The sequence below is a fragment of the Urocitellus parryii genome, chromosome 7 (assembly GCF_045843805.1).
Source record: "Urocitellus parryii isolate mUroPar1 chromosome 7, mUroPar1.hap1, whole genome shotgun sequence".
Classification (NCBI taxonomy): Eukaryota; Metazoa; Chordata; class Mammalia; order Rodentia; family Sciuridae; genus Urocitellus; species Urocitellus parryii.
In genome coordinates, this window is record NC_135537.1 from 43,908,121 (window position 1) to 43,933,233 (window position 25,113).

At 37.0% G+C, this 25,113-nt stretch overlaps 1 protein-coding gene across 1 annotated transcript in view; it reads right to left on the minus strand.

Moving 5' to 3' along the window:
* Window positions 1-25,113, minus strand: part of Necab1 (N-terminal EF-hand calcium binding protein 1) — a 148,388-nt gene that overhangs the window by 85,633 nt on the left and 37,642 nt on the right. The gene's annotated exons all lie outside the window — the stretch shown is intronic.

Below are 25,113 nucleotides of genomic sequence, written 5' to 3' on the forward strand. Positions count from 1 at the left end.
TGGCCAAGTAATAGAGCAACAGGAAAATAGGAAGTTTAACTACATCAAACTATTTTGTACAGACTCTTTTGCTTATAGTCTTAAAATCAATTATGTTGAAGATTTCAGGAGAAACTTAGTTAAGATTTTTTTTTTTGTGGAGGAGGGGGTGCCACTACAATAATAATTTCTGTCTCCTAGTATTTAAGTAAGTTAATACATAATAAAGCATTTGAGATCACTGGAACAAAGTAAACATTTGATAAACGGTAGCTATCATGATTCCTTATTTGACAGAACTGCTAGAATGTCCATACCCAAATATAGTCTCTGAGATAAATTTGATTCAATCATATTTCAAGTGATTTCTAAAACATAATAAAGAGTTACATGGCTCAATATTTAGATGTGCATATTGGAAACCCTTTACTCTTACGAAGATGAATGCAAAATGCCCAGATAAAATTTTAGCATATATAAAATATTATTATCTGAAGAATAATGCCATTGATCAGGGAAACTTTGGTACAGAAGTGTAAAGATGTTTAAATATTAGGTAATGAGTCAATGTAACTGCATCAAAATTAGCAGGATAAAAATCATCATATTAATAAGTGCTTAATGAGAATTTTATAACAAATAGTAATTCATAATTTTAATAATGTTCAAAATGGAGTAAGAATAGAAATAAGCCTCTTAAAGATGCTAAAGTCTATTAAAAATCAAATGCAAAATCAGTTAATTGAAATTTTTTGGCTTTATCCAGTTATCACATGTCAAAGTTCAATGTAAATAACTTTCATAATCCAGTTCTCCTTTAAATAGTAGTAGGGGTTGCTGTTCAGAGGGATAGTGGGATGAACATTCCAGACTGGTACTTTTACCAGTTCCATCAATCATTTTGCTACATAATTTTAAATTCAAGATATTATTCTATGATCCTGAATATTTGACCTTGGATAAATATTTCCATACTTTGGTGAATCTTTTATTAAAGTAATATGTGCCACCAAATGGAATATGTAAAGTGTTTTGCAGTAGTTTTGGTGTGGCTCCTAGACATTCATTCATGTATTCCACAAATATTTATTGCCATGTGCTAGAAATTGATCCAACTGCCATCAACATGTAAGGTTGCAGTAGAGACCAAAACTATATCAGACTGCTACTCTCTAGGAGCTCAATTAAGAGGTAGATTCAAACAATAAGTAACTAATTAAATTATAATAAAATAGTTGATATAGGGGAAATGGGGAACTGGCAAATGGTATTAGTAATATTTCATAAAGGAGAGTATATCTGAGCTAAATCTCAAGGTTAAATATAAATAGAAAAGGCGGGTAAAGAAAGAACTTTCTGCTTAGAAAACACACAATTTGCACTAAAAATTAAAACTGTGCAGAGTATGCTATTCAGTTTCAAAATACCTTCAAAATACCTTTTGACTGAAAAGTAGGTCATTAATGAGGAAAATGAGACTAAAAAAATGAAAGGCCTGATACAATAATTCAAGAAGTTCTCCTTACATTTTTATCAACTTGCAAAGAAGAATTTTAAGAAGGTGAGTAACATGGTAGGATTTACTCTTTGAAAAGGTCACTGACAGGTGAGCTGAGATTGGACAGAAAGAATATGAAAGGGAGGCAAGGAGTCCAGTTTGCCTTATTACTACAATCTTGGCCAGATATTGAGTGGGCCACACAACCCAAGGGGTGTGCAAGGCCATCTCAGGGGGTGGGTGAAAGCAAGAAGAGATATTTGAACTTCTATTTGTATTTATATTTAATCTTAAACTTTGTCATTTGTTTTTGTGTCATTTAAAAATGTATAAATATTAGTACAGAGGTGCATTTATAGAATTTATTAACTTTAGACTTGAGAAAGACATTAAAGATCACTTTGTTTTTCTGTTTTCCTCAAAATGGCTCAAAGGTTCATAATGAGATTTATTTAGAATTTCCAGAAGAATGAAGAGCCCCAATCCATTGATGTTCAAGATAGTAGCTCTGCTTGTTTCTTAAGATGACGGTGTCTGTCAAATGCTAGTTTGTGTTCTCAAACACGCCTTCATTCAGCTGTTTCTGTGCCATGTTGTTAGTAGTGGGTAGTAAGACAGTTCTTTTTATGGTAGGCTCACATGGGTGAATTCTAGTAGAATTGATTTCATACCAAGATTTATCTCCTTCCTATGATAACAAGGAATTTCCAAGGAATAGTAAGCCATAGACATTTTTAGAGCATATCTGATGACCTGTCATATTTTATTGCTTCTTCTTATGTTTACAGCAAAAACACTGTAATATTTTAATAATGCCATTGCATTAAACAAAGTAGAGAGTGTGTGCTAAATGGAAAGAATAAATGCTGGTTTTATATAGTCACCATGTTCTTACTGAAACAAAACCAGAGGGGTGTTACTCTGGGAATGCATTCTCTGCTAGATGCCAGAGAGGGGTAAATAATAAAGACATTCATTGAAGCCTGATTGGAAGTAATGAAGAAAAAAAAAAAAGACAAAACATACTAAATGTTCATTAGATGACTAACTCTGTAAATTGTATATCATTAGAGAATCATTAAAATGTATCCAAAAAGTTGCCAATAGCTTGGGGAAATGCTTTTTGCTAAAAATTATATAAATTTCAAACCAGAAATAAATGGTATATAAAAGGATAAAAATGCATTTTTAAAGGCCTGGAAGAAAATGAGAAATAATATCAATGTTGAGTCACTTTGCTTCTGGGTGTTGGACTTTGGGTGGGTTTGTTTTTCCATTCTTTATAATTTTCTAAATTGCTGTTTTCTTACTTATTAGAAGACTTCATTCATAATGAAAAAAAGAAAATAACTTTGTGGTTAAAAATGGGAAAAAAAAAGAAAAAGTAAGAGGTGTTAAGGGTAACAGGTAAGGTTCATAGTAGTTTTGTTCATGTTACTTAATTTCTGATGAACCTACCTGATGTAAATTGCATTCGATCTATCAGTTGAACCTGGGGCTCAATTTTACAAAAAGCATCATTTTGACATTTTGAGTAAAACATTGCGCAACACACACAATTCAAACACCATTAATTTACAACACTTAGGGGTAGTGGATGTTGTTTTGACTTTACTCTTCTATGTTGGGCACTCTAAATGGTGAAGAAATCAAGTTACTTTCTTGAGAATTGTGTTTGCTACTCAGAAAAAATACAGAATATTGAGGATATTTCTGTTGGGAATTCAGAAACCTTGCTCTCAATTCTAGGTCACTCCCTCGGAACAATTTCATACTGAGGTTAACTTTCTCAGTTATCTCTCTGACATATTTTCCTACAGACTTAGCTGGCTTTAACCTTCCAACTTATTAAATATACGAAAAAAGGATCGTATCTTTTTTATCCCAAACCCACCATTTTATATTTCTCTTTGCTGCTTCTGATGCTGTTCATTTCTTTTTTAGTTTATTCTTTTCAAAACTGAGATTTCCATAGACTGTGGATCTTTGCTGGAATCTTTAACTCTGAGTTCTAGCTCATGTTTTACTGAGCTTCCTATTCATTGCTCATCGGTTCTGGATATTACCAGTGCAAAGGGATTTCTTGTTTTCAGTTGGCAAAGCAGTTTGCTAAGCAATCCTGGACTTCTTAAAAGCCCAAAGGAGTTAATTTAGGCGTACAAAGATATTTACTTTTCAACAGTATTTGAGGCAAGAAATATCTGACTCAGTGAGCAACATGCTTAGATATTTGGATGAATTAACGTAGTGCTGCACACATTGGTTTATTGGCAAACTAGCAGACTGGGTAAGTAATAAATATGCTCAGCTATCATTGTGTTCCTCATTTTACACAGTAATATTATGATCTGTCAATTCACTAAGGATCATCTAAGCAGAATATATATTTTTTAATTATCATCAGGGCAAATGTGTTGAGGTAGTTCCAACTTTCCAATCAAAATAGTAGTAACGAAAATCAACAGAAGCAATGTTGGGAGATTACAGGATCCTGGATCTTGCAAACATTTTGACTAGCATTTAACTCTATGAACTATATTTTCATGGTCATACAAGAATCTGGTTAATAGTGGAAGAATAGGGTGGATTGTGGAAAAGGCTGGGACATGGGATTAAATGTGCCTCTTGCCATAGATAGATGCTGTAGTCACAACCCAAACTGAGTTGAGCTCTATGAGCTGGGAGACTTTACCCTAGAGAAATGTGGTAACATAACAGATAAGGGCCAAAGGGATTTCAGGAACAGATGTGATTCAGCTACCCAACCAGCAGGAGCCAATGTTTTAGCTACCAGAAACCTGAGCTTGCAGCAGAATAGTATGGTGCAGCATAAACACAGGCCTTGTGTCTAGAGAGATGAGGATACTGCATGGGTTATCAGGGGCTTGGACTGTTAAGTGATCCAAGAAAACCAGAGCCAGGGTAGGAGTTGAGATTAGTGTTCATAATGAAGACAAGTCAGTTCCAGATATAAGATGATATATAAGGCAAGGCTGTCAACATAGTCCAACCTGATTTTGGGTCCTAGAATATAAGAAACACCTGGTGACAGCTTTTAAATATGTTCTGTATAAACTGTAATTATTTCTAGAATGTAGAGTGGGTGAGAAACTGTAATCTATAGGTCAAATGGCCCAAGTGTATGGACATGAGGGCTATATAGAGACTTGTATCAGACAGCATTAAGTGTCTAGTTCATTTGAAGTGTGGACAATGGAGTGTACAGTGACCATCACACGTTTTGCAATTTGGTTTCCTCTACAAGAGGAGTCTGTAGTAGTTTAGTCTACAGCAGGTACTATAAGCAAGAAGCTGAATTTCTCTAATACTGAAGCCAGGTAAGGTCATACCATTTTTTCACACATAAACAGAATCTAATATATGAGAGACAAAATGGAATTGGAAAAACATATTTGTCTTAAGCCAAAAGTTATTCATTTTTATCATTCAGGATATTTTAACTAAACATTTTCTATACACATTGTAGTGGGTTGACTGATCTCTTCCATGTAGACTCGTTCAATCCTAAACCTGGTACCTGTGAATGCGATCTTATTGGATAATAAGGTCTTTAAATATAGCCAAGTTAAGACAAAGTCTCATTATAAGAGAAAGGAGAGATTTGGACACAGAGAAACACAGAGAGAAGGCCATGTGAAGAAGGAGAGAGAGACTGGAATTCTGTAGCCACATGCCAAGGCACAGGAAGGATTGCCAACAGCCACCAGGAGCTGGAAGAGGCATGGGAAGATTCTGCTTTGGAGAATTCAGGGGAGTGTGGTCCTGCCAAAACTTTTTATTGGACTCCTAGCCTTCAGAACTGTGAGAACATAAATTCTTGTGGTTTTAAGACACTCAGTTTGTGGCACTTTGTCACAGCAGCCCTAGTTCAAGCAGCCATACTTATGGAGTAGCATCACTTTTTGGCTTGCTGTCCTTTCAGCACTCTGTGAACTAAAGAGCTATTCAACACTTGGAAGTTACTATGCTGCATGAGATACACTGATGTTTGGTAATTCAAAAATGAAAATTTATGCTACCCTAGAGGGTCCATCATGGGGAAAAAAACAAATAAGAATTCATAGTTAAATGCAAATAACTTGCATGAACAACTTGGCATATGCTAGATATGGTGTGGAGAATTTAGTCTATGACTTAGATAACATTAAGCCTGTTGAATAGGGTGGGATGGTGGTGGGGGAGGCCTTAGGCCTAAGTTAAATAAATTATCCGAGGTCACCCATCTAATGAGTAGTGGGGCCAAGATTCTAACCAAGCATGACTGACTTGAGAATTCTCTTATCTACTCAAAAAGGAACTTGGACTCAATGATAGATATTTGGAGTCAGCAGCACATGGGGGTCCTCAGGCCACAGGAATAGTTAAGCTACGTAAAATGTTTCAAGTGAGGACCCCAGGGGGATCATGGAAGAACCTGCCATTAGACTCTTCATGCCAAAGGTCCATCTCATCAGAGTTACCAAGATGAGGATAGTGAAGTCAATCTGTCCCCACTGACTCCAAGTTATGCCAGGGCAGGGACTAGGTCCCACTCACTGGACCTTCAAGTATTGAACAGAGCAACTGGCACCAGGCAAGAACCTGGCTGATGTCTTTTGAACTGAATTCATCACTTCAGACACCAGTGAAAGAAGAGGGACTACAAAAGAGCTTTAATAGGATGGCCAGAGAGTAACCCAGGGACATTGAAGCCTCAAAATCCAAGGAGAAGAGAGTTCTAAGATTTCCAAGTATTTAAGAAAATGCATGGTAAGAAATAGAAAAGAACTACTGCAATTCACATTTAGTACCGTTGGCAATTTTGGATACAGTGGTTTCAATCCTTTCCTGTAACGTGGAGCCTTGGCAATGCAGGACAATGACTCTGAGAAATGAGGTATGAAAGCAAGAAATGAGGCTTGACTAGGGAGTCAGAGGGAGATAGGTTCAAATGAATGAAGAAAAGTCAGTTATATTTACAGGCCTGAAGCCAAGCAGCTGAGAGGAAAGAAGATAACTGATGAGAGAGGCCACAGCAGAGAGATAGGACACCATTGTCAGACTCCACGTCTCGGCACTATTTGTCTACACTATGTCTCCATACAAAACTAGCATCTCCTAGTAATGAAACATAATCTGCAAAGAATACCTCCTGCACTGTAAGTGGAGCCTTAAATCTATTATAATTATACACTCTGTGTTAATAGCAGTAAGCTCAATAATTATATACACAATAATATACTCTGTTACTCCTCTGTTTGGGCTCTTTGGAGATCTTAATAATATACAGCAGGAACAAAAACCTGCTTATGCAAAAGGACAGTCTCCAAGTGACCATAGAATATTTGACCTTGCTCTCTCTTCACCCAAGCATGATGCCTAACATAAACATGTGTCTTTCATGGAAGATTTTCTAAGGACTCATGTGAAGGTTCCTCTATACCTTTTTCTTTACAGTTTATTTTCAACATTGCATCAGTTATGAATTGCTGAGACTCTTTTTATCTTTAGTCTTGTCTTTTCAGTCCAACTTCTGTCTTTTTTTTTAACTTGGACATTCTGCCATTAGTTATACCAGTGCTTCTCAAACGTTGTGTACATAAGAGTAATGTGGAGGGCTTGTTGAAACACAGGTTCCTGGGCCCCATGCCCAGAGATTCACCACTGTGGAATTTCTCTCAAGCTTCCAGTGCTGCTATTGCTGGTGATTCCAGGATCATAATTTGAATGGCAGTGATTGACACCTCAATAGTGTATCTGAGTTCAGCATCTTTCTTCTTGGTCCAAGTTTGACTGATAGTTTCTATAACCTCAGCATCAGGAAACACAAGAAGCACCTGTGAGACCACACCATCCCCGCCTCACTTACATAAACTCCTGCCATATAAGAGAGAATGTTCCCTCATTACTTCAAGTGTTTGCAAATCGATGATTCTGGAGCCTCCCTTGAGAAGATTCAAATAAAAAAATCAAGATGAAATTTTATCCAATACTCTGGTTTTGAACAGATTTCTAAATATAAATTAAAAAAAATTGCATCTTGAATGTTATGTCAGTTATAAAAGTTGGACATGGCACCAGCATAATAGGTCTAACATTTAAAGGTATTCTTTTGTAACAGTATGTCACATTCAGAAGACAAAACAAGCAGTCTGAATTTACGGTTATACATTAAGGTAATACTGGAGAGACGGCAGGGAGAAAGAATCATAAAAATATACCAGACATCGTTTTCATTAAAATGTGCTGTATAATTGCTGATGCAGAAAACAACTGATAAGCAGTTGCTGTAGCTTAGCACTGTATTCTTAACTCTTGGAATTTTTGAACTCTAATTGGCTATCACTTTCAGAAGTGAAAAAGCCCATCTGGGTTGATGTTCTCAGAGGACAATATGACCTTCCACTTAGTGTTTCTGTTTTCTCTCATTGCTTCTCTGCTGCTCAACACTTCCACCCTCCACCAAATCAGAGTTTCCAGGAGTTCCACTTCCCTTTCTTTTTTCTGATTAACTTTCTTCTGATCTCTTCCACCTCCTGCTTCTTCTCACACTTTGCACTAGGTAAAGCTTCGCCTCTGCTCCCACAGAGCAATGGAACAGAACAGAACAATCCTGAGAGGAAAAACCATGACAGAGGATAAGAGAAGGATGATGGGCCCCCAATCATAGAATCCCTGTGACAAGCTTCACACCAGGAGTCTTCAGTTACACAAATCAGTGTCATTTCTCCCTCCTCCCTTCCTCCCTTCCTCTCTCTATTCTTTTCTCTCTTGCTTAGGATGATTTGAGTTGGGTTTCTGTCTCATGTGGCTGAAACAGAAAATTCATAACCAACGAGAGCACTACTGAAGGACAACTTAATCTTCCCTTCACAGGAGACACGTGTTTTTGCTCGGCTCAGCTGCATCTGTTCCTGGTATTTTAGTTCCTCCTTTCATCTCTCCTTAAAAATTAAATAATAAGATAACAAATAATCCAATCAACAAATGGGCCAAGGACCTGAACAGACATTTCTCAGAGGAGGACATACAATCAATCAACAAGTACATGAAAAAATGCTCACCATCTCTAGCAGTCAGAGAAATGCAAATCAAAACCACCCTAAGATACCATCTCACTCCAGTAAGATTGGCAGCCATTATGAAGTCAAACAACAATAAGTGTTGGCGAGGATGTGGGGAAAAGGGTACACTTGTACACTGCTGGTGGGACTGCAAAATGGTGAGGCCAATTTGGAAAGCAGTATGGAGATTCCTGGGAAAGCTGGGAATGGATCCACCATTTGACCCAGCTATCGCCCTTCTCGGACCATTCCCTGAGGACCTTAAAAGAGCGCACTATAGGGATACGGCCACATCAATGATTATAGCGGCACATTTCTGCTCTCTTACTTCTTTCCTTCCTTCCTCCTTTTCTGCACCCAAGAGTTGTTTATCTAGCTCCTCCTCCTCCTGAAACTCTTCTGGAATCTCACAAATCTCCAGAGCAGAACTTCTCAAACTCTTGTGAAGGATGAAAGTTTTGTGTGTCCAACTCCTACCAGACTGATATTCTTATAGGACACTATCAAAATGAATGCCTAGATCATGAGCCTGGATGTGACTGCCATATTAAATTGCTTTAAAGTTCTCTCAGTGTTCTCAGGTTTTTGGCTTATCTCCATGTGGATAAGTTAAGTTCGTGGACGTGCACCAGCTTGCAGCCCACTCACTTTGAGTAGCACTCATGTATGTAGCAGCTACAGTTCAGCTACAGTGGGTTTTAATACTTTTATTTCAGAACTTATTTCTAAGAAATATGTTTTGCACTGGCACAATATGGAATAAAAACTCAGTTCTCCCTGGTTCTTCCATGAATATGATAGGTCTCCATTGTCTAATCTCCTGAGATAACTAAATATTTGGAAAAATCTGATTTTAACTAAAAAACAAAGAGCCTATGACTCTAGGTCTTAAAGATTTAGCAAATAATGTAAAGAAAGTATTAAACATATTAAGAACTTTTATGTAAATGTCTTGGCATCATATAAAATTGTTTCACTAATACATAGTTCCACAAAATGGGTAGGTCTAATAATTAAGTCTTAGAAGACTCATGCATACAGTTTTGTAAATATACAAAAATAGCACCAGAAAATTGTCCCAATTTAGAAAGCTTGATTGATATTACTAGGAATGTCCAAATTTTCTTAAAAATGAAAAGAATTCAGAGAAATACAAACGTGGAGAGTGAGGAAAATGATGGGTTTGGAGCCTCTTTATAGCTTTCTTTTTATGTGATAAAAACTGTTGTGCATAATTCTGAATCTTGCATGCTTCATAAAATGCTTGATCTTTTTTTCTATTAATATATCTAAAATCCAATCTTGTGGACTTATTTCAAACATCAGTTGCCCTTTGAGAATTCAATCATTGTCATCAGACAGAATAAGAAAAGCAAGTAGAACATTGCAGAAAATTATTCAATACAATTCAGAAAGACAGTGTTGGGAGAAAAAAAATTGAATTCCTCCTTTTCCTTGTCTTTTTAAAAATCAGTATCATGTTTTTAACCAAAATCTATTCAAGTATTTGAGATAGACATGAGCGGATAGAAATTCTTCTAGAGTTTACATATATTAATGTTATTAAAAAAGGAAAAGGTCACAAAACTTAAACACTAATTGTTAAAAATAGAAAATGCTAACTATAAGTGAATAGGAGGCAATCTCATGTGAAACCAAGATACCTCCTTTGCAGATACTCTGTACTCTGTATGTGAAATGATGGAGGGGGTTAAGGAAAATACAAAAACATTGCAGACTTTGCATACTCTTTATATCTCAAATGTTCAATAACACTTTTTCTATTTCACTTATTAATTCATCTATTTGAAATATAGCTGAATAGTGATCTTATATTATAAAAATTATCTCCATGTAAGTTCATGGACTTGCACCAGCTTGCAGCCCACTAAATTCAAACGTAAGTAAATACAAATATCCGCATACATATGCTGAACAATACATTCCTTTAACAGCCTGCATACCTGTCTTCAGGACCAGTAAGTAGAAACTGACTTGTTGGTTTGACTCATAAAATGCCTCACATTACTAAAATTTCTAAAACTAACTTTACAAGTTTATTTCGAATATCACCATTGTCATTGAGAATTTTGTATTTGTCATCATATAGTGTATCTGTTTGTTAGGACAGGTAATAAAGGTACATGGAGTAGGGGTTGAGGCAAGAGGATCATTAAGTTCAGGGCTAGCCTCAGCAACTTAGTAAAACCCTATCTCAAAAATATGTATTTTTTTTTAATTTAAAGGGATTGGGGATAATGGTAAATCACTTTTGGGTTCAATCCTCAGCACCAAAAATAAATAAACAAATAAGTAGGCATAACTATTCAAAAGGCACTTCCAGTGAAATCTGTTTCCCTCTCCCTTTCTCTACCCCAATGTGGTAGCTCTTATTCCAAGGGACACTTAAGCTAATTATGCCTCAGCAAACCAAAAGGGTTCTTCTTAGTTCTTTGTCATGTTATTTATCCTTAACCATATGGAATCAGCTACCTGTAATCAGGAGAGGATGATGTGGCAAGGCGTATGTCATTCTACTCCTAAGTGATGATTAATTTAAATGACAAAGGAAAGAAGGTAAAGGCCCTAGATGCTCTTTAATCTTTATATCTTGTCCTACATTAGGGAGATTTTTTTTATTATTGCTTCTTTCCTGGAAGCTCCAACAGAACAGGGAAAGATGGAATTGCATGTCATCTCTGCCATCACACTGGGTCATCTTGTAGGAGGGAAGTTCCCGTTTTCAGTGTATGCTCCTGGATGAACCTGCCCAGGGTCGTGCCTTCTAAGATGGGCTTAGTGGGACATGGTGGAGAGTGTACTCAATTCTTCTTGGACAAGGACACAGTTACAACTACGACCTCATAGTACAAAAAACAGGATCCAGTAGGGTGACATCTGACTGCTACTGAATGTTAACTTGAATAAAAATTAAAGGGATTTATAGAATCATCTTCTGATCAACTGTTGGCATTTTTTGTTGCTGAAATTTTGACCCACAGTCTTAAAAAAGCTACCTATTAATTAGTGTGTAACTTGGAAGGAAGAAAAAAAAATCATTCCTGACATTTAATAAAAAGCTTTCCCAAGGATCCCCAGGGCTAGTTCTCTCACAGTCTCCTGCAACCTGTGGGCATCTTTCTAGCTCTATAGTAGTTCTTGCTGTCTCTGGACCAGGAGAGGCACCGTCTTTCCCTCCTTCATCCCATTGCTCTCTTTTCCCCTCCCTTTCTTCCTCTCATCACCCTGTGAACGGGGCCCTTTCCATGGCTGTGCGTGTTCCATCTTCTTCATGATGCTGATCCTGTCCACTCCACCCCAGTTTTATCTCTCACTGTTCTGAACCCTAGCTATGATTCTTAGCCTTTTCTGCATCAGGAACTCTATGGAGATTCTGATGAAAGCTGTGGATCATCTCTTCATTCATCTCTCCATTGTATTAACCCAGTGATTACATATATACATATGCACAAAAACTGGTTTTGTAGTTTGAGGGCCTCTCAACTTAGCCTTGAAACCATAGGTTCTACAGGTTTCTCTTCAAATCAATCAGCCTAGTGCTTCTTTGTATTGTTATTTAGCTGATAAAGGTAATATATATGTTTATCTCCAGACTAGATTAATGACTTCTTAAACACATGGATAATAAATTTCTTAACTTACTCATATTATTCTTCATGGTCTAAAAATTCCTCTTAAATAGTGGTGTCTCCCAGGAGTTTGGAATGTGCCAGGAATGGCAATAAGTCATGCAGCAATTCTCAACATTGGCTGCCTAAGAATCACATAGAAAAATTTAAATGGCCCTTATACCAGACCTCATCCACAGAATTTTCACTTAATTGGTTCTGGGTATAGCATTGGCCTATATATTTTTTTAAGTTCCCATGTGATTTTCACACATAGGCGATGTTGGGAACCACTGTGGGGTGGTTAACAGTGAAATCTTCTGAGTCAGACTTAGGGAGTTTGAATCCCAGTTCTCTCTTACTTGGTCTTAGCCAAGTAAATTAATTGCTGGGGCGGGGGTTAGTTTCATCATCTTTATAGTGAAAATAATGGTCATTTTAGTCTTGCAAGTTGTTGAGAAGTTTTAAAGGACATAAATCTTGAGACATTTGATAGTGTCAGGCAGAGAGTAAGTGCTTGATAAGTATTAGCTGCTACTTTAAATAACAAACATGGACCTGAACAGGAAATCTAATACACACATCACAATCCAGGCCTCAGTGCCATGCTCTCTCAGAGACAACACAGGTGACTCCCATGTAATTATCTGTAACCTCTTAATGATAGACATTACTTCCAGGGAGTTTTATCTATGCTTTTGCACTGTAACCCAACTACATCAGGTGATCCTGTTTTAACAGAAATAGCAGAGATATCCTCAGCTGGAATCATGGTGAAGGAAGCTGGACAAGCAAAACACACACAAAAAAGTCTGTGAGTTTGTATCCCTGACCGGACAGTCCTACTAACCTGGCCAGGTGTACTGCAGGGCACACACAGCATTTGGCCTTCACAACACTCTCAGAGTTTAAGGGTTCTTCTGTGGGACTTGGCTTCAGGGGAAAAGATTTTCTTGGGAATATTTTTGTACAGTAATATGTCATGTATAATTATGTTTTTCTAAGTTTCAAATAGTATTATCTTCATTTCAGGATTATTGAAAATCTGAAAATGAAATCATGCACTGAATATATGCTTTATCATTAGAAAAAACTGCACACTGTTTCAATTGGATAAATAATATTCATTTCCCAGTGTCATTCTATAAAGAAGAAATTGAAAAGATGAAGCTAAGTATGGGTTTTAATCTCATGTCCCTTCCCCAAAAAAGGCCCAAAACAAAACAAAATAAACAAACAACAAAAATACCCCCCAAAACCCAAATGCTCTAAGAAGTATCAGAGAGTTGCTATTAATAAAAGAACATGGATTAGAAAATGGCTCAATCATTCTCAATCTTAGTTTCCTGTATGTGAAATGGGCACAGCCAAGTTTATGGTGGGTGGGAAAACAAAGTGCTCAAAACATGGTACTCTGTTCCTTCTAATGTTTCACTTATTTCTGATACGACCAATGTGTGGACACCATAACACAATGGAAAAATACAAATGTTGAAGCTACAAAGTCCTAGTTCCATCCCTGATCCTTTATAAGTTAGGCAACTTGGGCAAGTTACTGAGCTTTTCAGCATCTTGACAGGTAGTGGTAAATTCACAGGAGGTAATAGCACAAAATGTTTAGAATAGTGTTTTGCACAAACTACTATTGGCAGATAGTAGTTTGTTTACACCCTTCCAAAGGGATGTTGGTGAAGAATGAAGCCAGGTATTTTTCCAAAGTGAATGATTGTGAGGGTATAAGGAAGAGATTTTGACAGATGCATCTCTCCAAAAATAACACACATCCTCAAAATAAATCTTAAAACAACTATGAAAGCAGACTAATTCATCTGAATTCATTTTAATAAAGGGACACTGAATTAAAAAAAAACAAACAAAATGTGGTCAGCAGGGAGGGAGGGATGAATAGCCAGAGCACAGAGGATTTATCAGGGCAGTGAAACTACTCTGTATGATATAATGGTGGATATGGATTATTATAAATTTGCCCAAATCCAAAGAATGTACAACACCAAGAGTTATCCCCAATGTGATGAAGGAGGATATACATGTGTGAGGAAAGGAGGTACATCAGCAATCTCTGTACTATCTGCTCAATTTTTCCATGAACCTAAAATGCTATAAAAATTAAAGTCTATTAAAAATGGTAATAAATGACCTCCCCCTCTTTCAAGTAATTACATAATACTTCTGACAAAAATGGTGTGGGAGTTTTACTCACATTAAGTAGTTCTTCAACTCTCTGGACAAAACTGGGTATTGCACAATGCATCTGTGATCCTAATTACCAGGAGTTAGCCCCATAGGCTAATGGCTCAATCTCACAAGACTGGCCCCCATGTCAATTGCAAGTAGTGAGTCCCCAGTTTTTCCCACAACTTCTTTCCAGCTTGGCTGCATATCAGAGGTTCTCACAACTCTCTTCAGATTTGATAATTTGCTAGAAAAACTTAGAGAACAGGAAACCAGTTTACTAATTTTTTTTTGGTACCCAGAATTGAACTCAGAGGCACTTAATCACTGAGCCACATCCCCAGCCCTTTTTAATATTTTAATTAGAGACAGGGTCTTGCTGAGTTGCTCAGCACCTCACTGTTGCTAAGGCTGGCTTTGAACTCGAGATCCTCCTGCCTCAGCCTCCCAAACCACTGGGATTACAGGTGTGTGCCACCACACCTGGCCAATTTACTTACTATGAATGGTTTATTATAAAGAATACAACTCAGGAATAGTCAACTGAAAAAGAAGAATAGGACAAAATATGGGGACACAGAGCTTCCACACCCTGTCTGGATGTACCTCATTCCCAGAAGCCCAGAAGCCCCAAATGTTTGTCAACCTTGGAAGCTCTCAGAACCTTGTCATTTAGGGTTTGTATGGAAGCTTCATTTCATAGGTAAGACTAAATTGTTGACCACTGATGATTAAGTCAACCTCCAGTTCCCTGTCCCCTCCCTGGAGGTCAAGCGGGCCAAAAGTTCTAAACTTCTGATCACGGAGCCCATTCTTCTGGTAACCCATCCTTATTCTCTTGAGAGTTCCTTCATTAGCAAAAAGTCAGGGTAGAAAGGGGGATTACTGTGAATAACAAAATGCTTTCCTCCTACTCCTGCCACTCAGGAACTTCTGAGAGTTTTAGGAGCACTGTGCCAGGAAGCAGAAAGGATGAAAATATATATATTCATCTATCTATCTATATATTCATCCTTATATATATGTACACATATATGTATATACACACATATACTTGTAAATATGAATATATACATGTAATGTATATATGCATATAGATGCATATATATGTGTATGTAAAAGTACATGTATATATCTGTAACATGTATTTGTTTTTACATATCACAGGAATTTAATGATTTTAATAGAAACAAGGAGATTGAACCACACTAATAAGATATAGGCAAAGTACCAAAACCCTAGTTTTCCTGTTTCTTAATCCAGCTGTCCAATAAAGCACACTTTCTTTTTTAAACACTATTTCTGTATCACATATATATTTATCAGCTGTCTGTATTTATGACAAATGATTATTATGTGACTCATCTTCCTCTTCTCTCCAAGGTTTCCTATCTGTTCCAGACGGCTGGATCCTCAGATCTTTCTGATATTACACCACATCTCTTCAAGCTTAAATCTTCTTTCCATTCTACATCAATTTTACACATGCAAGTGGGAAATGAGGTGCTTTAAGCATGTGGCCATAGTTTGTCAGTTATTTGAAATAAATATGGAGGGATGTTATTAATCTATAAAATATTTTTTTCTTCCAGAGCAATCACATTAATCATACTGAATTATTTTTGCATTTTAAGAAAATAAGCCATAAAAGCAAAAAAAAAAAAATTTTCCTGTCCCTATCTTATGTGCTTTTATCTTTCTGATTTCTCTTTTCCAAATCTCCATTTTTTTCTCTTCCTCTCTGTGTTTCTTGTAGACAGCTAGAAGTTTAAATGATTTGAAGTTAATTGGAGACTACTCTGTTTGATGGATTATATTCAATTATTCTTTCTTATAATTTTTGAAATGTTAAATTACTGTCAGACCTGGAAAATTCAAGTACAAAGGCAAATAATTTTATTATAAAAATGAAAATCATAAATAAATACAATGATCAATTATAGATGTTTTGTTAATAGTTTTATTTAAAATAATCAATACTGGAAATTTTTTTAATTAAAAAATGTTTTGGATGAGACTAACATTAAATCAGTAGACTATGGATAAAGCAAAATGCCCTCCTCAATGTGCCTGTGCCTCATCCATTGTTATGGGAGATTTTACCATAACAATGTCAAATCTGAAAAATAATAATCCAAATTATTCTGTTATTTAAAACTCTAGGTTGATCTTATTTTATACAGTTTGGCACATAGTAATCACTCAGTAACAACTAGAGAATAAATGATTAGAAAATAGCAAAAACTGAAAAAAATCCTGATTATTTGAGCAATGCAGTCTCATTACTGAATGTGCTTAAAACTAAATTCCTCGTCTTAAATCTTTTGCTGAAAGACTGAACTCTAAACACTTTTTGAGGCAATTTTTGAGGCTTGTAGAATTATCACAGTTCCATCTAAATGGAGATCAAGTGAAGTTCATAGATTAAATCTATTATGACATAATTACTGCAGTTTCCATTTTGATGACAATAACATGTCTGTTATTTTCTATTTCTTTCTGAAAGTATCAAGAGCAAGTTTAAGCACGCTCTTGGTGAAATAATTGCTGCTGAAATTTCAATGTTAAATCAAAAGCTATTTCCTAGAATTACAAGCCAAGAAAAACTTAGATATCAGTGGTCAAAGTATGGGTAGCCACACTGTTTTGACACATGAGCCCCAAAGATGCCCACTAAAATGTGATTTGGCAACACTGATGGCGTCATTGCAATTATGAAAGGTTTTCTTATATAACTCACTTGAAAATTCAGCACCATCTCAGATATGTGCAGTGTTACGTTAAGGCTGCCATGAAGATAATTAGAATCATTCTGTGGTAATTAGGGATATGCCACTTTTGTTCACTTAGCCCAGCTTGCTCTCTGCTTGACAGAATTTATGATGTACCAGGTGGCACTTCACTCCAGAAGACCCTGTGGTCCCGCAGCCACTCAACAGAAGATGTACGCACTGCTCTTCTGCCTTTCAAAAATCACTCAGGGAAAATCCACTTTAAAAAGTAAGAACACAGATGCTACTCAAAGAAGAAAAACCATCTTACTGTTTGGAGCAAGGAAAACCATTGCTCACCTTGGAAAATGTGGTTGAGAACGTTTACCAAACTAGTGACCTTTGATTTGAAAGATTTAAAAAATGTAATTTCAATTAAAAAAAAATAGAAATCAAGTTAAATGAATGCAGTTATTCCATGTTTGCTTAGTGACAACTGTTTTCTTGGTGACAAATATTTGCAACTTGCATAGCTTTTATGTTTCTTGCACCTTGTGCTTTAAAACATAAGTCTTTTCGATTAATAAAACATATTGCCTAATGGTACACAGCACTGTCATCAATGGAAGAAGAACCAATGCTTAATTTCAAAAGGATTTATTTATTTTTTTTTTGAAGACCAAAGAAAAACACCTGTAAAAATGAAAACGTACTTATGAAGTAGTATGCTGAGAAGTTCTAATTAATAAAAGTAAAAATATGTATATATATATATATGTGTGTGTGTGTGTGTGTGTGTGTGTGTGTATAAATGCCATAGTTATGCACAGCAGGTGTTTAAAAAATATGAGTCAAAGTCTCCCTATCTACTTTTACCCTCATGGAACCTGTAATTATTTCCCTGTACTAATGAAGCTACCATTGTTTTGGAGGAGCAATGACAAGGCAAACCACAGAGAAGAGAGGGGTGTGATTTACACGTCAATTTTTCTGGTTCACAGTGCTCAGCTACGTGGTCAAATGGGGTTTTTTGGATTGTCCCTGTGAAGGTGTTTTGGATGAGACTAACATTAAATCAGTAGACTATGGAAAAAGCAAAATGCCCTCCTCGATGTGCCTGTGCCTCATCCATTTAGTTAAAGGCCTGGCCATAACTAAAGACTGACCTCCTCTGAGCAAAAAGGAATTTTCTAGAACTGCAAAATGGGCTTTCCCTGTGTCTCCAGCCTAATGACCTACACTGTGGATTTTCATCTTGCAAACCTCCATAATCATATGAACTGATTGCTTAAAGCACATCTCTTTATCTCTTTCCATATATATGCTATTCTAATGATCTATTTCTTTCAAGTTCTGATCAAAACAAGGGGTCAAATACTTGACTTTTGAATTTCAAATGTCTAAGCCCAAATGTAAGACACAAGGTGTAGAAGAATACAACTCAGTAACAGCCATGTCTTTCCATCCAACAAAAGATTACCAAGAGTAGAACGGGGAGACAGGAAAAGTGATGAGAGCTTAGACTCAGGTGCTTGCCTAAGAAAGTTCTGTACACTGTCTTCCTCTAAGGTAAAGTCTCTGTTGGTGGTGGGAGGACCCTAGAGTTTAGATAGGAACTTCAGGGAGATCTGGCAAGGGGGACATCTGTGACCCATTTCCATAAAAAAACTGTGCTCTCCTCAATTGACTTGGTGGGGAGCAGTAGACACATCTGCATGGTAGGTCTGAGCAGAAGGACTTAAGACTAACTGTGCAGAATCACCTGCACCAAAGACTGATTTGAGAAGACTATAGGGACTCTCAAGATATGAGAGTAATGTAGACATGGTACAGAGGGCTGGTAGACTTAGATGAGGCTAGAGATAAAGAAAGGAGGATACAGGGGTGCTGCTTGAACTACTAGAGAAAGTTGAGTTGGGGATTAAGACACAACTGCAGATTCACCAGAGAACTGAGCACAGAGAGGAGGAGATGCCCCTCCTGTCTCATGATTTTGCACTAAGTGAAACCCTAGACTCTACACAACCCACAAACATGGAGGAGAGTGACCCTGAATTGATTGATAATAATTTCCACATTCTGGTAGAGTGAAGACTCAAAATAGAAATTAGAAAGCTGGAGGGAAAAAAAATGTTATATTTCCCTTTCCTACCCACTTGAGTTTCATGGCTGTTACACAGTAAGTAAAGGGGTGATATGGAACAGAGGAAAGATTCAGGAGATATGGGTTCTAATCCAGGCCCAGTAAGTCATAATTTTGGGAAGTCACTCAGTCTCTTTGAGCTTAGTTCACTCAAATGTAAAATGAGAGAGTGAGACCAGAAGGTTCCTGACTGAGTGAGATTTTTCTTTCTCTTGTTGTACATTGTCAGGAGTATAAAAAACATAAAAGGAAGTACTGATTTTGTCCAGAAATGATGGTAGATTTTGCATTTGCTTATCTTCTATCTCACAGCCAATGCTCAATAAACACCTTTAAGGTGAAATGAAGCAAAATCCCAGAGTTCATTGTTGAAATTATCCTTATGGTCTTGTCAGTTAGTTACGGCTTCTGTTCTGATTGGTGAGTTTGTTATAGTCAATTCTTCCTAACAATAGAGAACAAGGCCTATGACAAGTCAGCTAATGCATTTCTGTGTTGCCCGCTAAGCACCATTAAAGACTTTCCATTTATGACCCTGAGAATCACGGCTTTTACAGAACTTAAAGGGAAAGAAGAGGAGGAGGAAGCATACAAAGATTTTTCTCTCTTTCCTTTTCTAGAAGATGTTGACCCATAACCCTCTTGGATAGGGAAGGGGAAAAAGACCAGTAATCATCCCCCTATTCAAAGGAAAGAATGATGCTGATAGGGGCGCAGGACAGTAGGGCAAGCTTTACATGTTTCTGTGTATCCTTATCTGCCACATTCTATGCCACTTTTCTAGCACTTATAGTCAGTATCCATAATGATTTACATGACTTAGCAACTCTGGTAAAACTCAAGGCATATACCATAAAAATCAAGTGTAATGTTGTGTCACCTATCCAGAGAGACAACAGAGGAAAAACATCCTCTGGCCATCATCTTGGCACTCCATGGTGTCATAGAAAATGCCCTACATAGGAAAAGCCTCCGGGTGTGGCTCAAAAGCTGTAATGGGCCACAGTGCAAGACTAGACATCCCAAGACTCATTTGAAGAGCAAAGAGCTCTAGGAGACAAGCTGTTCCAGCCCACATAAAACAAACAGTGAGCAGCAACCAATAAGCCCACCCACACAGCCAGGCCCTGGCGAGCCTGCTGAGGATCTTCCCCTGCAATTTCTACAATATGAGATGCAGCTTATCCAGCCCTCCTCCTACCTAGCACTTGTCTTTAAGGAATGAGAGACAAAGGAAAAATTCAAAAAGGAGCAACAACAATACCACATCTATTTGTTAGGCATGTGGATGCTAAGGGCTACAACTCGGAGCCTGAGGACAAAAGATGACCTTTGAGGTTGGAGGTGGATGGACCTTTTAGGTGGCTCCCTGTGGTCAACTTGCAGCACTTTGCAGTCTAACTGTGGAGAACTGCAGGAGCTCCTGACTAGTAAGTCCTCCAAATTACTGCTCAGTCCTGAGCTGCCTGCTGCCTTCTTGGTCAGGATTCAGATTGTTTTGCTTTAGTTCTCAGAGCTGCCACCTCCCTACTACCCATCAAGAGGGCTCTTTCCTCACAAGATTGAAACCCAGTGCACTCAGTTCCTCCTTTCCTTCCTATCCTTGAAAATCAAGACAGTAGGAAGAGACAGAGCAAGGCAGAGTCCCAAACAGGGAAAGGCAGTTCCTAACTCCCTTTCTTAGACAACACCCCAAAGCCCCAGTGGTCTCCAACATTCTCCTATCACTACTGAAGTGGAGGTCCTATCGACCCTATCCGTCTTTCTACTATGCTAATCTCTGTTTTCAAAGAAAGCCCATTTTACAAGACACATGCTGAGGACAGCATGAGGAACAGATCCTTGCTATCAACTGGAGTTCACATTGCTAAAGCTTTTTAGAAAGGGAGAGATTGATTAAATTATATTTTGGGGGATATATGAAAATGACACAGTGAAACCCACCATTCTATATAACTTATATGTACCAATAAAACTTTTTTAAAAATGGAGAAATTAATCTTGAAGGACTCTGCTCAAGATAGGTTCATTTCCACACAGTTTTCCAGTCAATTCTTTCAACTACTTTATTGCATTATTTTTTGTTGTTGATGTTGTTGTTTGTTTTTGGTACCAGGGATTGAACTCAGGGGCACTCAACCACTGGGTCACATCCCCAGCCCTTTTTTGTATTTTATTTAGAGACAGGGTCTCACTGAGTTGCTTAGTGCCTCACCATTGCTGAGGCTGGCTTTGAACTCACGATCCTCCTGCCTCAGCCTCCCAAATTGCTGGGGTTACAGGCGTGAGCCACCGCGCCCAGCCTTGGTCATGTTTTTTATAAGCTTATCACTGCCATTTTGTGCTTCCTTGATGACAACTCTTGAACAATTAGATGTCTATTGATTGAGAATATCCATGCCCCTTATAAATAACAGCAACTTCCCCCACCGAGAGTTAGTATGCAGGGATTAAGAGATTGATGTAATTTCACAGCCACTGCCCTGTCCCGAACCCAGGAGGCAGCAATGAGCAATGAATTCGTATGTCATGTGGTTCCCTATTCACAAGTTCTAACCAGAGTAAAACAAATGTTGCATATTTATGTAGCACCTTCCTTTGCTGGTAGACTAAATTGCTTAACATTTGTTCATAAGCTTTCACAATTTTCCGTCCAGAACATATTATTAGCTCTACTTAATATTCGAAGATAGTAAAGCATTGAAAATTTGCTTGGCGGAGGCCTTTGGAAACAAAATGAGGATCACTGCTCTGCCAGATGGCAAGGAAGTGAACAAAGACCCATTTAACAGGAGGCTGCGTGGAGTACAGTGGTTGGGAGCCACACTGACTGCCCAGTCTGAACTCTTATTCTCTGTATGACTTTTTGGGACAAAGTTCTCAACCTCACTGTGGTTGTTTGCTCCTATACAAAAAGATTAAATAAGTTAAATGAATGGTAAATGCTTAGATCTGGCACATGGTACACAACCATAAATGTTAATCATTATTATTGCTCTATAGCACAGGTAATTGTATTCCAAAAGCTTTCTGGACCAGAAAGATTTAAACTGACTCAGGGAGACTAGAGATTCTTCAAAATGATGGACCAGGTAGCATTTTTGGAGCACAGCTTCAGGAACCTCTTAACCAGTCTTCTTGTTTCCAAAGTTGTCACCTCCCATCAATTCTCTTCACTTTTGTGGGGAGATCCATCTTTCCAAAACAAACCTAGTCCAGTCACATCCACGTTTAAGAACCTTCAACAACTCTGCATTGACCTAAAAATCTGAACACTCCCTGGTTCTCAAAGTCTTTCACAGTCAGGACCCTGCTTGCTCTTATAGCCCCTCTCACCATCCCTCCTTGAACATGAAGGGCATGCTCAAAGTCCCAAATCTCCTCCCACACGCCACACTGTTTCATCTAAGTGTTCCCCCGGGTGCCCTTCTCTTTGGCTGAAAACTCCTCTTATCTTCATCCCCACTCATATCCTCCTTGAAAATACTTGTGACCCAGTTTTAAAGTTACTTCTAAGAGGTCCTGCCTAACCCTTCAGACTAGCTCAGTGTGCCACCTTCCTATAAAGCACTACATTTCTGTGGCCTCATTCATCGAGTTGCTGCTTATAAACTTCCTGAAATGATAAATCTCATGTTCATCACTATATCCCCAGTACTTGGCACAACAATATCTAGTACACAGTAAGCACTCAGTGCCCTTGGTTGAAAGAATGGCAAGCTCAGTTGGTATGAACAAGACGGAATTGACCTCACAGGTTGAATTAGACATGGGTTGACTTCCAATTAAACAGAGTTGAAATTAAACATCCTCTTCTCTCCCCAATCCCTGGATTCTCTTCCTAGAATTCCCAAGAAACTTCAATGGGCTTTTGTAGTAACGTATTTCAGTTAAACTTCCTTTGTTATAGCAGGGCTAATAGAAAATGATTCATAAAAGGCTGATGACTTACTCCATTTAGAACTTAAAAAGGAAGATGAGCATTGTTTCTTTGCTGTTCTGGCACATAACATTGAAAATCTGATAATAATATATCTACCAATATTCCTCAATTCCCACCAAAATAAAAATATGCAACATCTATAATATTTTATATTGAGTTTCCAGGATTGATGTTACCCAGGTTAAAACACCTTGCACCAAAGACTTTAAAAAACAAGTCAAAGATATAACTTTCCTGTGTAATCCATGATAATGAAAGGGATATTTGTCACAGATTTGGAGCTCTTGATACTTCCTTCACCCTAAAGAATAATTCCAATAAAATACAATGAAGGTAATTTTTGTAAATTCAACAAAGGTAAATAAAAAACACCCTGATCTTTTCACTGAATTTCATCTCCCTCAATATGCTCTGTTTTAAAGACAATCTCATGAGTTTTCTTTAACCAACCAGGATGTAGATATAGCTCCATGGATAATAAAAAGAATTTTTTGAAGTTTTTCAAGTCGAAGTGTTTATTTAGAATGATGTCATCACCTAGGAAATAGTCACCCAAATCACATTCTTTGTGATAAACTTAATAATTCTTTGAAAGAAAGTAAATAACATAAACATGTCAAATTTCATTTTATTACCAAGAATTAAATATTTTGAACATCTTGGGTCAAAGACAAGCATAGAGCTATTAACTGATAAAAGCTTCTTATCATACTCCTTAATCACAGGAAGTAGGAGCCATTGTTTCTACTTAAAAAAAAAAAAAAGCAAAAAATAGCCCTCCATGAGACATTTGGAAATCAATTTAGTTCTACCCATAGGTAGGTTGGCTTTCCTGAAATAGGAAGTAATAATTATTCACTTATGCGTAGTAGCACATGGTACATGGTGTCCAGTGTAGATGATTAATAAATACTGACCAAATAAATAGATAAATAATTATTGAATAAATGACTATTTTCTTGGAAGCTGCAAACTCAACTAGAATAATTGTCATCAAATTTGACAATCTGACAATTTAAATTTTCACTTGGAAACTATTCTAAATTCAAAAGAAAAAGAAAAGACGAGGAAAAATAAAAAAAGAAACGCTGTGCCATTCTCAAGACAATATTTATTAATTTCAACCTGATGGAGGGGAGGATGGGAAGATGGAGAGAAAACTACTTACAAAATAGTCAAGACCCTGTAACCCAACAGAGCTAGATTTCTAATTATTCTGAATCACTGTGCTTAATTTAAGTCTGATTAGAAATAGTTTCCCAGAAAAAAATAAAAATAAAATTAAACCACTAAACCCATTAGTGAATGAGACAAAAACAATAAACATTTAGCTGCTACTTGAGCTTGGCTTTCTATCAGATTTTAACTGATAAAAGCTCTTGCTATTTAGTCTATTCTTTCCCACAGAGAAACCTTTTAAGACCAGAGAAGAGAAGAGAATATTCTATGTAGTAGGAACTTTTTTAAACAATGGAAACATTTTTACATATAAATGAAAAACCATTAATTATATTAAGAAAAAGAGAAATTCTTCATTTGTGCATAGTCTATGTCTGTTAAAATTTAGAAACAATTCACACATATCTAAAATTATATTTCATGGCTTTTAATTCACAGAGTAGAGTACAATTTTAAAATAGAAATAACCTTTGGAGAACTTATGTTTAATTCAGTCTAAAGTCAAATTTATCATTTACTCTGACTCCAACCAAAAACAGTCAATTCTCTTTCTTATTTCACAGAATCTGTCTATGGCATTACACTTTTTATATGGTAAATCAAAGTGTCAACTCTAAGTCACCAGCAATATACCTTTGTAGGCCTTTTTCATAGCTAATCAATATATCCTGTTTGTATGTCAATCAATCAACTAGCCAAGTACTTAATGAACATATTATAGCAATTGCTGGAAGTAGTAGAGAACAATGGGTCTTTGCTTCAAAATAGTTTTTA